The sequence below is a fragment of the Lactuca virosa genome, chromosome 8 (assembly GCF_052849685.1).
Source record: "Lactuca virosa cultivar CGN04683 chromosome 8, Lactuca_virosa_CGN04683_v6, whole genome shotgun sequence".
Taxonomy (NCBI): domain Eukaryota; kingdom Viridiplantae; phylum Streptophyta; class Magnoliopsida; order Asterales; family Asteraceae; genus Lactuca; species Lactuca virosa.
The window spans coordinates 171746572-171763095 of record NC_136433.1 but is presented as its reverse complement, the minus strand read 5'-3'; positions in this window follow the sequence as shown (position 1 = coordinate 171763095).

The following is a 16524-nucleotide window of genomic DNA, read 5'->3' as shown; positions in this document are numbered from 1 at the left end:
AGGACATGTTTCTAGCCCTTGGTGGCAGTGATACGTTAAAAGTGATTAGATGTAGTGACGCCAACTTTCAGACATATCGAGACAACTTTTGTTCTCGGTCAGGCTGGGTGTTTGTGTTAAATGGTAGAGAAGTTCCGAGTAGGATATAGTGGTTGATTCTACTTATGAATCAGAGTACATCGCAACAAGTGAGGCATGGAAGGAAGCTGTTTGGTTGAAGAACTTCATCGGCGATCTCGGAGTAGTCCCGAACATTCAAGAGCCAACTGAACTTTTTTTGATAACGAAGGGGCGGTTTTTTTGACAAAAGAACCAAAGGATCATGGTAGATCCAAGAATATATACAGAAAATACAATTACAATAGACATGGGGTTAAAGAAGGCCATCTCTTGGTGAAGCGAGTATCATCATAATATAACCCTGTAGATCCTTTCACATAGGCATTGAATAGGGTTAAACACAACCATCATGCTAGGAGCATTGGCTTGAGAGACGATGTTAGTTTTACTAGTTAGTTGATAGTTTGAAACTTTGTAACAAAAATAAACGTAATTGATTTTGGTGATTGAATAATGGAGATTTATTTATGAGTATAGTTACTGCCTTTTTCAATTGTTTATTCTTGTTTTACATTTTGCATGTTTTACTTCCTGGATGATTTGATTATTCAAATTCCACAGTCGCTCATACTTTTAGAAGTAAGTAGTGAACTCAGACTGTCGTAGATAGATTATATATCGTCTATGGAGATTAGACATTGCAATGAGTTTGCTACAATGTTCATGAGTACTTAGAAAATGGGGATTTTGAGTATTGGATAAACCCACACTCAGAGAAGTACTTCATGGATTATATCACAAGTAATTATGAGATGATAATATCTTTTATTCTTCAAACGGAGATATATAAGTTGTAGTTTACAAGTAAATTCTGCATTGGTGTTGCAAAAATGCATCAGTAACATGATGTTATAAAACATAATGTCATGTATGATTTGGTGAGTAAAGGATACAAGTATATAATTCGAAGTTTTTTCATTCCTTTTTCCCTAACAGGAAAAGCGATATCTTTGGGCCCCTCGGTAATTTGGTGTTGACGATATAGTGTTGGGCCCATCCATGACTGAATTGATGTGTTCAGTTGGTAGTCTAATGATGTCATCACAAATCAAGAAATCGGGAAACATAATTTTGGACAATGAGATTGATTGTAATCCATATCTCATGTCTATATGATATATTGCATAACGAAAGCATGTTTGATCACTTAAGCACTCTTTGTTGTTTGTTTATACTTGCAATTGTAGTTATAAACTTATCCAAGTGGGATATTGTTAGATTAAGGTGTCTAAGATCATAACTAAATGGGTATAAAGCTGCAAATGGAAGTAAAGTTCTTTTTGGGTTGCCCTCAAAACTAGTAATTGAGTAGAATGACTTTTGGAGAGAGAGGTAGATTTATTGATTTATTATATGATTAATAAATAGCAATAAATAAGTTGTTAATATATTATGAGATTAATATATTAATTAGAAATAGTAATATTTAATTAATAATTAATCAGAAATTAATTAGAATTAATTTTGAAATTAATTGGATTAATTAAAAGTGTAGGGACTTAAGCTGTAATTGTTCAATAGTTGAACAAGAGGGATTTTAGAACCTTCCCACGAGGGGACGGTTTTTGTAGAACCTTAAGGGTTCTAGAATTATCCCTTAAATATAATTAGGAAGATTGGATAACTGCCTATTTTGAAATAATAGTATTATATTCAAATTAGGGTTTCCAATGATTCTTGTATCAACTATAAATAGGACCCTTAGGATCCTATTATTTGTCCAGTCCTTTTAGAAAGGATAGAGTCCAAAACTTCATCATCTCTCATCCTCTCTCCTCAAGTGTTCTCATTGCTAAGGTTTGGGTACAAACCATCAGAGGCATCAAGATTTCGTTTATTGCTTTCCAAGGCATTTAAAGAAAGGAATTGATCTAAACCCTAATCCCTTGTTATTTTCTAAAATAGTAGGGCCTCCTTAGGGTTCTTGATATTCATAGATTATTGCTATCAATAGAGAAAACTTAGATCCAAATAGGTTGCATGTGAACTTAAGGGTTAAGGTATGTTGCCTCATGCTTTGAATTATAACATATAAAACCTATCACAACCACCTATCTTATTTCCTAGTTTCATGCGAGCATGTTTTGTCTGATGCTGTGTTGGTAACAATCTAGATCGTTTAAGGGTTTGCATGTTAAGGAGTGTTATGGCTCGTGTTATCTTTTGCAAGTACGGGGAGGGATGTTGACTGGGTTATTGCAGAGTGAGATGATGGTCATGTGCCTATAGGCCTATAGGATGTTGGTCGTGAGTCGTCAGCCCCGTGGTTGGATGACGGCGAGGACAGTGTAGAGTCGTGAGCTTCTTATTCCAATGGTTAAATGGTTTCATGGTGTATCGTGAACAATCATGGATTTACTTATGTAAGTTGGACCTGGTAGTTGTATAGTAGAGACCCATGTGTTGGTTTGTTGTCCGTTTGGCATAGTCGGGTGTTTAAGTGGTATGGTGTTGTCACTCGTGGCTCAGTGACCGACAAGTTGGTTCGGACATCTATAGGATTTTGACTTGTTGGAAAAGTCATGATTGTTTATTGGTAGTTCATTGTGTAGTTTCCTTAGTGGATCCTTATTCGTTGTAGTGAAAACATTTTCAAGTGAGTTGAGTTATCAGTGATGGAGTTTGTTGTAGGAATCTTGGATGATTTGTTAGATGGTTGTGTCCCTAAGCGTATGTGATTATGGATGCCGCCCGAGATTTTCTTCCCAATTGACCGTTTTTGTGCTCTTGGGGCGGTGAATAAGTGAGAACTGGTCAAAAGTCAAGTGCGCATTTAAGGTCTTTTAGGTGTAATTTCAGAATTTATAAGGGGTGGGAATTCACGATCGGATTGGCCTAAGTTTTCATTTTGCATGGTATAGTGGTGTTCCTGGTCATAAACTTGGGGTAGGTATGATGAGCGGATGATCGTCAGCCAATATGTATATCCGTGGAGTTTTACGTTGATGGATTACCGGTTTTGTGAAGTATGAATCGGTTCAGTCGCAGCTTCGAGATTTTTCCCGAGTTGAGTAGTGTCGCTGTGAGTGGGGTCATACCGTTGGGGGGGAGAGAGAGAGAGAGAGAGAGAGAGAGAGAGAGAGAGAGAGAGAAGAGAGAGAGAGAGAGAGAGAATGAGAGAGAGAGAGAGAGAGAGAGAGGTAGTTGTTTCATTTGAATGTTTACAAGTGTACAGATTGTTGTTGGCATCAGCTGGGTTCCACATGGCCTCTCGAGTTTTTAGGAGTTCTAACCGATTCAGACTTCAGACTTCGAGGACGAAATCTAGTTTAAGTGTGAGAGAACTGTAACACCTAGTATCCATGATGTTTCTAATTTCGGGATAATGGGTCGTGATTTGATCAAGTAAATGTCTTAGGATTCAAGGGAATAGAGTTTAGACCCTATCAGATATTGCTAATGTTGGTTAAGTGATTAAATCCCTCGAGTTGTGCTTCGAAGCAAAAAATAACATAGGAAGGTGATATTTCACGCTACTTTCATGAATTAATGATTTTAGTTCCATATATTTTTCGACAAAAATTAATTAAAATAGTTGTAGGGCTCGTCAATACCTTCGCGTGCATATAAAGATCGCCAAAAACAGAGTTCAAACAAAGAAGTTATGACTTTTTAAAGTTAGAATGGATTTGAGTGAAAACCTGTCTCCACCGGGTGGAGAGCAGGTCTCCAAGGCGTGGTAATGCCCACGAAGCGGAGACTTGTTTTCCACCGAGCAGACGCTGGGTTGGCCCAAGCCCATATTTTTTGGGTTTTCTATGTATTTAAAGGGTGGTTCTGTGTTTTAGGGTATTTTTCTATTCTCCATCATATTTAGAGCCTCTTGAGAGAAACCCTAGCCTCCCTTTTACCACTTTGAGCCTTCCCTCTCATATCTCATCCATTTTGAGAGACTTTTGGTGATTTGTAAAAGGGAGTTGCTTGCAAGATTGAGTTTTGGAGCTTTGCCTCAGAAGATGGTCCTGCTTTGTGTTGTAGGCCAAGATACCTGGGGCATGTGACCTCCCCCATTTTTCAGAACCAATTAAAACATTTTTATTTACGCTTTATAATTGTGATACAGAAATTCTCAGTTTAACAAAACATTTTAAGATAACAAAAGTTATCTCATTTTGTTAAAAACCTCGAGGATATCATTGTTCATATCCAAACATACGTTATATCGTAAATACTAAAAGGTCCTGAAACTATATATTATAGGCACATCTCTTTATTCCACCTAGCATCCTAACAAGACTATTGTAGCCTTGGTTCCACTACCTGTGATGCATAAAAATGAATGGGTCAGGTTTGGGAAAACATAGTAAGATACGTAGGGTTTTCAAGCCCATAACAATTTAATTAATATCATTCCTGCAAACAACGTTATCAGATAATTTATATAAATCCGAGCTAAGATCAACATAACCCACCCAACCGATCCTCACAGATCCTAAAGCAACGATTATTTGGAGGAATCACCCAACCTGATGAATAGTTTGAGTAACTGTTTGACTATACAACTAGGGGTGTCCTTGGTCAGTGTAAGCCATATAAGGCAACCAATGTTCCAAGATTTGATAAATATGGTATCCCATTTTATCTATGTCCATGGGTTATAAGTTCATGCTAGCAGCGTAATTCACTAGACTGCCTATAATAGTCAAGTGTTTTCATCTACTCGGGTCGATGACCCAGACATACTTGCCAGTTGTCTGATCTTGACCCACCATTTATGGTCATCCAAGAAAGAGGAGAAACACTCCGCTCTGATCTCACACACCCTACCCCAGTCATGATACCTAATCGATATCCAGCCAAATATCAACTAAGTGGTCTTTAAAAGTCTTACTCTTAACCTAAGGCAAGACTTATATTTAAAGGCAATCAATTTCCAAAACGGTTTTTAATTCAATAGTATTATCCTAAATATACAAATAGCATATAGTACAGATAATACAGACAAGCATTTAATGTCTCATATAAATAATAGTTTTATATTAGATTATGATCTTGATAGAAACTACACACTCACCTGACAAAAGTGTCTGGTGCTTGGTGAATCGGGCAGAGTTTATAAGTCCCAAAATCTAGCTTGAGTATCAATCTGATCCACTTGATGGTGCGGAATCCCAATCAAGTGGATGATGCAAGATCAAATAGAAAAGAAGAAGAAGAAGAACAACTTGATGAATCTATGGTGTATTCAATAATATGGATGATGTTCCATACACATAGGATCCACACACACACTCTTCTTCTCTCTAGTTTCTCTCTCTAGAACACCTTGATTTACACACACACTTGACCGTAAACTCTCTCTTCCATCTGACATCTACTGACACTATTTATAGGGAACAGAGACTACAAACACATTTACAACCGTAAACACGTTTACAACTGTAAACTTGTTTGCAACCGCAAACACTATACAGACTGTAAACATCACATGGACCGTAAATGCCACCCAACCGTAAACCCAATGCTAGACCGAAAACACATGGGTTTTCGGTCCAAGCTACAAATAAACCCAAGGAGTTTTCGGCCCTTGACCGAAAACTATTAAAGCCTACAAAAGTAAAGTATAAACCATATTTTTGACCCAACAATCTCCCCCTTGGTTTATAGCTTTCTTTTATATTGACCTAACAAACTCCGCCTAGGTTTGTGGCTTGCATTTCTTATTAATCTTCACTCTGTGCTTGGCTTCAGCGTTTATCTTTGATTTCTTCACGACTTCAAGATGAGCATATGAATCTTCTATGTGAATGACTTCATCTTGAACAGTTGGGCATTTCTTCAAGATTTGACTTTGAACGCACGTTGGGTGTAGAAAGGCTTCTTCTACAGATTCTTGAAAATCAGCGCTATCAGCTTGAGAATCTTCAGAGAGAACAGGAAGCAAATTTAACTTTGCTACCCTCCGGACAGGAGCAAATTTCAAAGATTGCTTCCGTCTTCTCAATCCATTGTCTTAGTGCCATAACTCCCCCAGTCCCATTAAAGGTCCTGGGTTTGGCATTAGAAAAATCGTTATAAGTGCATTCTCACGAATGCCCATGACTTTCGCCATGGTTGGAAGGATGTGCACCAACTCCCGACCCACTAACACCAGGAGTATGAACGTGAGACATGGCAGCCGCTACAGCCGCCGTGACCGCTGCTTGAAACATAGCGGGGTCGAATTGAGGAGGTGGTGGTGGGGGCGGCGTCGGTGCTTCATTGATATTGATACGTCTTGGATTTCTACGAGGAGGCATCTCTTACTATAAAAGTCAATAGATAAAAATATAGTGAGATATCAAGAATGAATATGAATTTAATATCTCTGAACTAAACACTTAATTCAACATGAATTTCACAAAGAATTGGAAATAGAAATCCACTGCAAGTACAACTTGCAACAGGATAATATGAAATTGAATGGTTATTTTTCAAAGAGTATGAATGTACATGTCAACTGTATTGGTATATTAAGTATATAAGGTCCAGAAAACTTGACCTTAAAGCAGGATTATAATATACCCCAATACTGAGAAAGTCTCGACATCAAACCGACCTACCGAAAATAACATTTCCGCGGTCGTATTGAAAGCATGAAAAATAACACTGGAACATTTCTGTGATCCAAAACTTTGGAATAGGATGTTTATGAGAATTGTACTAACTCTTGTTGAAGTAAAGTGCTTCTTTTTTTATTGATACTCAGTTTTGTACATATTGTGAAAAGTAGTATATACATTCGATATAGAAAGTAGAAAGTAGAAGTAGTGCGAACACTACTTGCGACGGTTGCTACGACGGTTGATGGGTTCCGCTTCGTCTTGTGCTTTCCAACGCCTTTCTTGGGCAGCTTGATGCTCCCTCAATTCTCTTATCTCTGATTCAGCAGCATTAAGTTGCCTTTGAAGGGCTTTAGTATGGTGCTGGGTGTCATCCTGCATTTCGTCAAGACAAAGGATATCTGTAGTGTTCGCCTGCGCAACCGTATTCACTTCTAGGATTCGATTGATCGACATCCTTGATTGATCGAATTGTCGGGCTATTCGGTTTACTATAACTGGAAGAGCTCTATCGGCTGTTCCTCTTCTCGATACGTTATAGAAACCTCGTGCCATTCCGTAACGAGGGCGTTGGTCGTCTTGTTGACTCCAATGGTTTATGTATTGGCCCCACTCGGGTATGGGTTCTGCTTCCCCTTGCCTCAGGGGACGCTCCCAAGGGTTGCAGACTTGTGGCTCTGTATCAGTACCACTTGATTCGTTGTCCTCAAAGGGTTCTTCATCTGAGTCTGAGATCCAGCCTGCATTTTGTGGATTGTAGGGGTCCCCACGTAAATTGGGTTCAGCCATAGGTTCTGTATTAGAAGTAAGGTTAGTAAAATACTCTCCGTAGTATTTTAATCTTTGTGTTCTGTTCTATAGTTCTTCTGAATATGTATGGTAAGTTTTCGACATGTCGCAACACCACTATCACTCCCAAACACATGTTGGTCATATCTCAAATCAATATAGTTGATCAGGCTATATTAATTCCAGATATGATTACATAACTGCCCAGGTTTGACTATATTGTTCAACATCCAAATACTTTTGTTTTGTTCTTCTTGTGATACTTATTCTGGTATATATACTCTGCATGTACTTATACTTTTATAAAATATTGATATATTTTTAAAGTATAACTCTTGGTCAGAGTGTTTTTATCCCAATGGGTTTATAGTTGTATATCTTTTATGACTGATATACTGAGTTTCACTATAAACACTGCTCTGATACCAATCTGTCACACCCCCAAACCAGACGGCGGAAACGTAAGGGGGTGGAGGACTTTAATTGTAGTATCACAACACATGCATCATAGTAATTAAAGTACAAACAACCATTGTATTTAAAAGGTATAAGTATTTACATGTGTTCAATCATTGTATATTGAAATAAAATATAGTTATACAAAGAAGATATGACTCAACATAGCTCCATCTTCTCAAAAGCTCGGGGAGTACCTGTGTATTATTTCCCTGAGAATACAAGTAATTTGAAAAGAGAGTATCAACATAAAGTTGAGTGAGTGCATAAGTGTTTATGTTTAAAGGATGTCTCTGTATCTTGTATATGTAAATTGTTCCAGAAAATCCTATATTTTCTGTTGTATATGAAAAGTAGTTTTATTCCCATAAAACCGTTCACTTTGTATCAATGTTTTGTATTTGTATTCCTATATGAAAAACTTGTATTGAGAGTGTGCCTAGCTCCACCAGCTGTTATTGAAAACTGTATTGAACCATTGTATTTTGTATTCTGTAAACTGGTACTTTGAAGGTGTACTTTCGTTTAGTTGTTTATACACTAACGTATTGTTAATATCTTTTTAATGAGTTATTATAACCATACTATGACTGATGGCCTGAAACAAATGCTTTGTGGGCGTTTAAACTAGTGATAACAATTGCCACTCATCGGCGTGTATGCCTGACTGTAGCTAGCAGCCTGAGTGCGGGGTTGTCAATCCCGATATAGATCTACACACACTTGTTTCGTTCCCCGGCTGGAGATTCTGGTTATAATGTCAGGGCTTTTCTTATGTTGTCTAAAATGAATTAAACAACCTGAATTAAATGTCTCATAAAATGCATATAAACGTTACATGTATATTAGTTATGAAAACCCAATCATTCTGAAATAAATGATTGACAGTATGTTCTTGATTTAGTATTCCGAACACGTATGTTCTTGAATCAAAACCCAATCATTCTGAAATAAATGATTGACGATATGTTCTTGTATTAGCATCCCGAACATGTACTTGATAAATGTAAACCCTTGGTTTGTTCTTAATCAAAACCCTTGTTTCTTGTATGACAGTGTATTCTAGTATACTTGAATCATGAATTATTGTTCTATGTACAAATTATACCTATTATAATTTATATGTACTTTCTGAATCTGTATTTAACCATGTTTGCATGTAATCCCTTGCTCAGCATGTTACAAAGGTAGTTAAACTGATGAAATAACTATTATATTTATATACATATACAATTTTATATATAAGTAAAATTTAAACGACACTCGGACAAATAACTGGTACTATAAGCCCACATCCAAACAAGGAAAAGGACCCAGAATGAGTTATCAGTCCTAAGTCTTTTAAATCTCATTTATATACATATATATATATATATATATATATATATATATATATATATATATATATATATATACACACATATGAATTTTGGGGAAAAATATAAGATTATAAAAGAGTTTAATGTTTTGAGTATTTTTTTAATGATTTAATGTTGTTTTATCATGATTTGAAATCATGATTTTATAACACAAAGTTCTTGTGTTATGCTTGTATTCTCCCCCCCCCCCCCCCCTTAAAACAGTAGAAATTATGAAAATATGTGGGGCATGAACTCACTTGATAGGTGGTGAATCGGACATGGTTTTGTTTCCCAAAAAGGAGTTTATTTGTCAAGAAACCGGCTCAAACCGGGCAGAGTTTTGACTGGAGAGAGGTTAACTTCTCGGGAATCTCGGGGCTTCGAGGCTTGCTTAGGGTTTGAGACTTGATACCGGGGCTTTAGGGGTTGTATGAGAGCTTATGGAAGTGAAAGGGGTGAATGTGTGTGAAATTTGGTGTGAAAAAGGTGAATTCCTCGGAAGCCCTCGCATGGCTTTTATAGGCCGAGGCCTCGGTCCGAAGATGAGTCAGCTAGGCACGTGTCATCAGCAGCGAGGTCCACGGGGCGAAGCTTCGGACAGCAGGCTCGCAGGTGGCTGGTTTGGACTGGATCGGACTTCGGTCCAATAGGAGAAGTGCACGTGCGAAGGGGTGTCCGAGGATGATGTCTGGGGTGTCTCCGGGGTGTCTCCTGCGAAGGTGTCCGAGATGGATTGGACCGTGGACTTGGTCGAATCAGCAGGTGCCACGCGAAGGTGCGGTCCTATCAGCAGGCGACACGTGGAGGACTCGCATGCGAGGTGACGTGTCCGAAGATGACTCATGCGAAATTTCCCGGTTTTCAACTTTTTCTTGATTTTTGTGCCAAAAACTTGCGAAAATCATAGCTTTCGCATACGAGCTCCGTTTTTGACGTTCTTTATATGCACGCGTAGGTAAAATCATACTCTACGACTTTCGTTTAGACTTCGTCGGCTAATTTTGATTTATTTTTTATATTATTATTTTAAACAGACCGGGACGGAAATCCGTTATAAATTCATAACTTCTTCATCTGACGTCCGTTTTTGTCTGTCTTTTTATCGTTATACTACTATTGTCGAGACCTTCAATTCTCGTTTAGGTTGTGTCGGCTAAAAATCAATCGATCTTCGTTTCGAGTTTTTAGCTGTACACTGATATACTGAAACTTAGAAAAATCGTAACTTCTTCATACGAAGTCAGATTTTGCCGTTCTTTTTATGAAAGTTCTCGGTTTAACATAAACTACAACTTTCATATAGATTGTTAAGGCTAAAAATCCTTTTATTGAAAATTCAGTTTTTATACTGAACAGTGTTTTGCCGGTTTTGACGTGGATTTTCGATTGGTCATAACTTCTTCGTTATAACTCGGATTTTAGTGTTCTTTATGTTTTTGGAAACCTTCTTACAATCTCTATCACTTGGTTCATCCCAATCGAGATTGTTTAATAATTTATTTTTGAGGGTCAATTATGTAAAGATACACAATATGCTAAAATTTCTCTTTATTATTTAAAAAGAAATACAAATTGACCTACATTATTACATAGGTTTGAAATAACGATTTGTTACAGTGGTCGTCATCCATACTCCGCTAGATGACTGGAACAACGTCAACATTGAGGCCTCTCATCATTTTATTTTACCACACATCAACTATTTCATCTACCCATGTTCTACCCAACATATCTGTACATATAAACTACATACATAGTCCAGATCTTTAAAATAAAGCTTACATCTTTTATCCAGTATAACTTTCAAAGCATAAAATACATATACGGTCTAGATCTGGAGAAAAGTCCAGATCTGAAGGAAAGAAGTTGAAATCTTTCATCCAACATAGATCACAAAGTATACAGCTTAGATCTGAAGAAAAAGTTTAGATCTGAGATGAGAAAGTGTAGATCTGAAGGAAAAAGTTTCAGATCTGAAAGAAAGAAGTATAGATCTTTCATCCAGCAAACATCACAGGTAAACAGATAACATATATATACACATAGCACATAAATTATATAAAATACTTCATATCTATGTGTAAGATGAAAGTGACCATACACTCACCTGATACTTGGTGTTTTGGACAGCACCTCGCTTCTAAAAATAATCTTCTTTGACGAAACTGGGAAGTTTTCTTGAAAACCGGGCTCCACGGGGGCAGAGTTTCAAACCGAAAAACTCTTTTTCTCGGAGACTCCGGGAGCCTCGGGGCTTCCTTCGGGTGCTAGGGGGTTTACCTAGGCTTAGGAGGGTTTAGAAACCTTAGAGAGAGAAAGTAGTGAGAGAAAGAATGAAGAAATGAGTGAGAAATCCGGAACATTTCGCATGGTATTTATAGGCCTAGACTTCGGACCGTACGCTGGGCGTACAACTCAACTACGTTGGGCGTAGTTCGGATAAGGTGCGAGGTGGCGATCTCCGGGTGGTGCGACGTGGAGCTTGTTGGGCCGAGGAGTGTGAGGCGTACGCTGGGCGTACCGAGCTCGGATACTGGGCGTAGTTTTCGAGGCGACGTGTCGCAATCCGAAGCAAGCCTCTGATCAGCGATGGATGGCCCAGATCGAGCCATGTCATCACTATTCGCACCAGCTTCGCAAATTTGAGTTCCAACTTCAAAAATTCGTATCTTCCTCATACGAGCTCCGTTTTTTACGTTCTTTATATCCACGCGTAGGCGGGAACGTACTCTACAACTTTCGTTTAGACTCCATCAGCTAATAGTCGCTCTATCGTAAATTCACTATTTACGCTTCCCGGTGTCGTCCCGGTTCCGTCGCGAAACTTCGACGGGTCATAACTTCTTCGTTATAACTCGGATTTCGGCGTCCTTTATATATCCGGAATCCTTGTTTCGACCAATACAACTTTAGGTAAAGATATCGGGCTTATCTCACACTTTAATTTTGACGCTTATTTTTATTCTTTATTAATTATATCTTTATAATTGAGTATAAAGCACATAAATTCACATAATTCACATAATACTCAAATAATTCATCTTTATTACTTCAAAAAGAGTTATAATAGTTGACCTAGACTATTACATCATCTACTACTGCTTAGCCCTGAAACACGGGCGTTACACTTTCTCTTCCTCCTCTTCTTCATACTTCGCGAACATGGCCCCATGTGTTGGGTTTCGCATTTCTTCATCATGAGAACCCGAGGAACAGATTTGGTAGGTTCCCTCTTCTTAATCCATACCCCTAGATACCAGTGACATCCCCTTCCCTTTTGCTCTTACTTCCTATAATCTCTCCACGTAATAAGCTTCATCTTTGACTTTGTTCTTCTTTTAATCCCTTTTTTGCAACATGCAATCATTGATATGATCATCTGCATTTCCAGAGTTCAATCTCACATTTATTATTGAATTGTACTATCAGCCCATTGATCGTAGTACTCATGAATAACATAGGAATCTTCGTAGAAGATCCTAGAAGATGAGAAAAGGAAGTCATGGTGTTCATGTTAAAGTTCGCCATTGATGTACGAAAAGTTTTTGAGAAAAGCTTCAGGAATTTAAAAATTAATAGATGAATCAACTAGAAAATAGAAATCGAACACTCGATTAAACAATCTAATCGCAGAATCGAATCACTACTGAAGATCTAATAAGATTTTCAGAATCAAAAGTGCGGAAACTTTTGAATCTAGAACGAGACTCAAAATACTTTTGAAACTAGAGAAAATCATTTCAACACATAATGATTCCTGCTCTGATACCAAATCTAGTGTAGATTGAACCGAGTATGTAACACGAGATCAGAGTTAAGAAAAGATTTAGAACACATAATCTAATTATAATCTGGTTGGCTCAATATATTGCTTTCAGAGAATACAAGAGAATAAGAGAGAGTGCAATCAAGTATTCAAGCTACCTCTAAACATGTATCGATCCCCTATTTATAGCCATACTGAAAGCAAAAAAAAATATAAGGGACTCGACATTACAATTTCGAAACATAAATGCCCTTATAGTAAACATTACAAACTGTCTTTCGACACTTAGAACGCCTTAGACATTTTCGACATCTCACAATACTTTCGAACCCAACACTTAGTCAACTTCCCATTTAGGAAAGAATTTTTAACATCCATTTTCCATATTTCATAATAATGAAACAAATCTATTTCTAGCATAATCCTAATAGACTTTATCTTAGCCACTTGCGAGAAGGGATCTCCATCGCTTCCTCGTAGTTAGTTGGCTCATCCAGATTTACTAGTCGTGCATCACTAATAAATGTGTCACATCCAACGTTATATGGATTCCATAGAACAAAGGTAGCTTACTAACCATACTGGATCGACGAAGAGGTAATGAGTTGTTGATGGGATCAACAGGAGTGTCATCCTCTGCTTGAGAGCTAGTGTCTTCTAAGGTTCCTTCATTGGTTGACTCCTGAATCTCTTCAACGTCAATTGCACTCCTACTATCCTCTTTGAATATGAGCTATCTCTCACGAAAGAATTGTTGGATAAGGTGTCTAATTCCATAACTTATTTGGTATATACTTGACCCGACCCGGCATGGTCCATTTGGGTTGCACTTCACCCGAACTAGTTATGGATAATTTTATGAGAGTTGTATACTTACGATTTATTAATATATTATAAGTTATAATATATTAATATAAAGTCATGTTACTTAATTAGTTTTAATCTTGAATTAATTATGAATTAATTTAGTGATTAAAAGGAAGACTAATTAAATCATGGGCTATTATATTTATATGGTGTGGGCTAACACTCATTTGGAATGGGCTAAGCTTATATGGAAGTCCATAGATGATCCATGGAGCTTTTACCCATGGATCCTTGGAAGAGGAAAATACATGGGTTATTAGGGTTTCACCCTAACCATGTACACTATATAAACAAGCTTATGTTGCATGAAAAAGACACTAATGTGTGTGTAAGTGTGGTGGCCAAAATCAAGAGTTAGTATACTCTCTCATATATTTTCCAAGTTTGTGGTGATTTGTGATTTCCATTTGAGGCATTCACATTATTGGTGCTTGGCTCTCAAACTCCAAGGAATCAACAATCAACAAAAGGTATGTAATTCATCTACTTCTTTTATGGTTAAAAGTACCCCATGCCATTCTAGATAAGTTATAAACCTTGGAAAATAATATTTTGCATGTATCTTAGACAAACATAGATCCAAGGTTTAATAGGGTTGCATGTACACTTAGGAAGTGTTAGAATGCTCAAAACCCTACAGTGGTATGAGAGCCTAGGCTTGTTTGTTTGATACTTGATGCAAAATAGTGATAAAAAGTTGATTTTTTGCTGTCTGACTGATGAACTCGCCGAGTCCATGGGGGGACTCGCCGAGTTCATGTGTAAACTCATCCTACTCGTCGAGTAGGTTCGTGCACTCGGCGAGTAGGAGCCTCAGAATGCAGATTTTCGACTTTTGCTGCTGGAAATGGAATAGAAACATTACCCTAAACTGTTTTGGTGTTTTAAAACTTGTTTTAGTTGGTGTAATGGTTGTTCTAATCCATTTACAATAGCTTATATCAAAATTTCATGCTTTGTATGTGTTCATATAATTCTTGAAACTTTGATGATCATATTCATGTTCTTATGAATTTAGAAGATGATAGGAATTATTTGCTGAATTGTTTAGGATTACTTCTTGATCATTTATGTGTTTTAATGGAGTCCATAATTTGTCCTCAAGTTATGGATATCCAAAGGTCACCTCTTTTAAACACACACTTAAAACACATAAGTTACATGGAATGGAAATGAAGAGTCTTCATTTTTATGAACCTTTAATTCATAAGTTATGAAATGAAAAGTTTTGAATAGTTTCAAAACTTGTCCTCAAGTTTTGGAATTTGTAAAGTTACACACACTTTAATATACTTTAATTCCAAACCCTTAGAGTTTTAAAAGTTAAAATTCAACCCTTATACTATTTATAACATTAATGGTTAATTATTATATATATGTATAAGATTAAAGTCGTCTTACCGCTAGTACGCCTCATTCACGAAGCCAGTCTATAAGGTAGGTATAAGGTTGTTGCCTATAAAATGGCAACTTAATGGGTGTCCACTCTCACCCACCGCTTGCTTGACTGGTGGAGGGTCGTTAGCCGAACGGGTAAGACAAGGACTTATAAATTCTCATTAAAAGTATGATGAATATTATAAAGTAACTAAACCTTTTATAAATTCCCAATCTTAGTTACTTTAGGAAAATGTGAATATGGTGCTAACCCATGAAATTCACACTTTGTACCTTACCAAGTCGTTGGTGGAGCGTGTGTGGTTAACCGACACACTAACTTGGACTAGTAAGGATCACGAAGGGTGACTTAATGTTTATCATAGATCGGTGGAGCGTGTGTGGTTAACCGGCACATTGATTAGGTGATAATATTAAGGGTACCAAGTGAATTTGCATGGTTATTCACACCTTGTTTTGTGATCCTCGGCATCCCAGTCACAAAACTTGAAGGGCACAATCGAGATTGAAACATGCCATTGAAAAGTTCAATGAATCTCAAAAGAATCTAGGAATTTCAAAAACCAATTAAACCTAATAATTCATTTCGTTTTCATGGTGGAAATTGGTGAATCGTCATTCACCTACCTTCAAATATATTATAGCTTAGATTACGGCATCCCTCTTCTAAGTTATAATATATTGTGTTGGATCTTAGCCTTAATATTACATTTGGGTGTACTATTAAGGATTCGATATATCTAATCTAAACTTGTTTTCTTCTTTTCAGATGTCTTCCAACAACAAACCTTCGGGCTCTAATCCTACTGGCTCCTTTTCCCTCATGAACCTTTGTGGGAGGGTCATCTTTGATGGTTCCAACTTCATGGATTGGATCCGGAACATCAGGATGGTTACTCGTTACGAGGACAAGGAATATGTCCTCGATAAGGAGCTAAAGGAGCTTGATGAGTCCACTGCTACTCCTGAGGAGGTCGCTGAGTATCAGGCACATGAAAGAGATGCCACCAAGGTGGCATGCATCATGATGGCCACCATGACAGCTGAACTCCAAAAGTCCTATGAGGACTATTACCCTTTTGAGATGCATCAGGATCTGATGGAAAGGTACCATCAGAGTGCTCGTCAAGAGCGGTATGAAATAATCTCCTCCATGATCACTACCCGTATGAAGGATAGCGAACCAATCACGAGCCACATGCAGAAAATGCAAAGGTATGTGGAC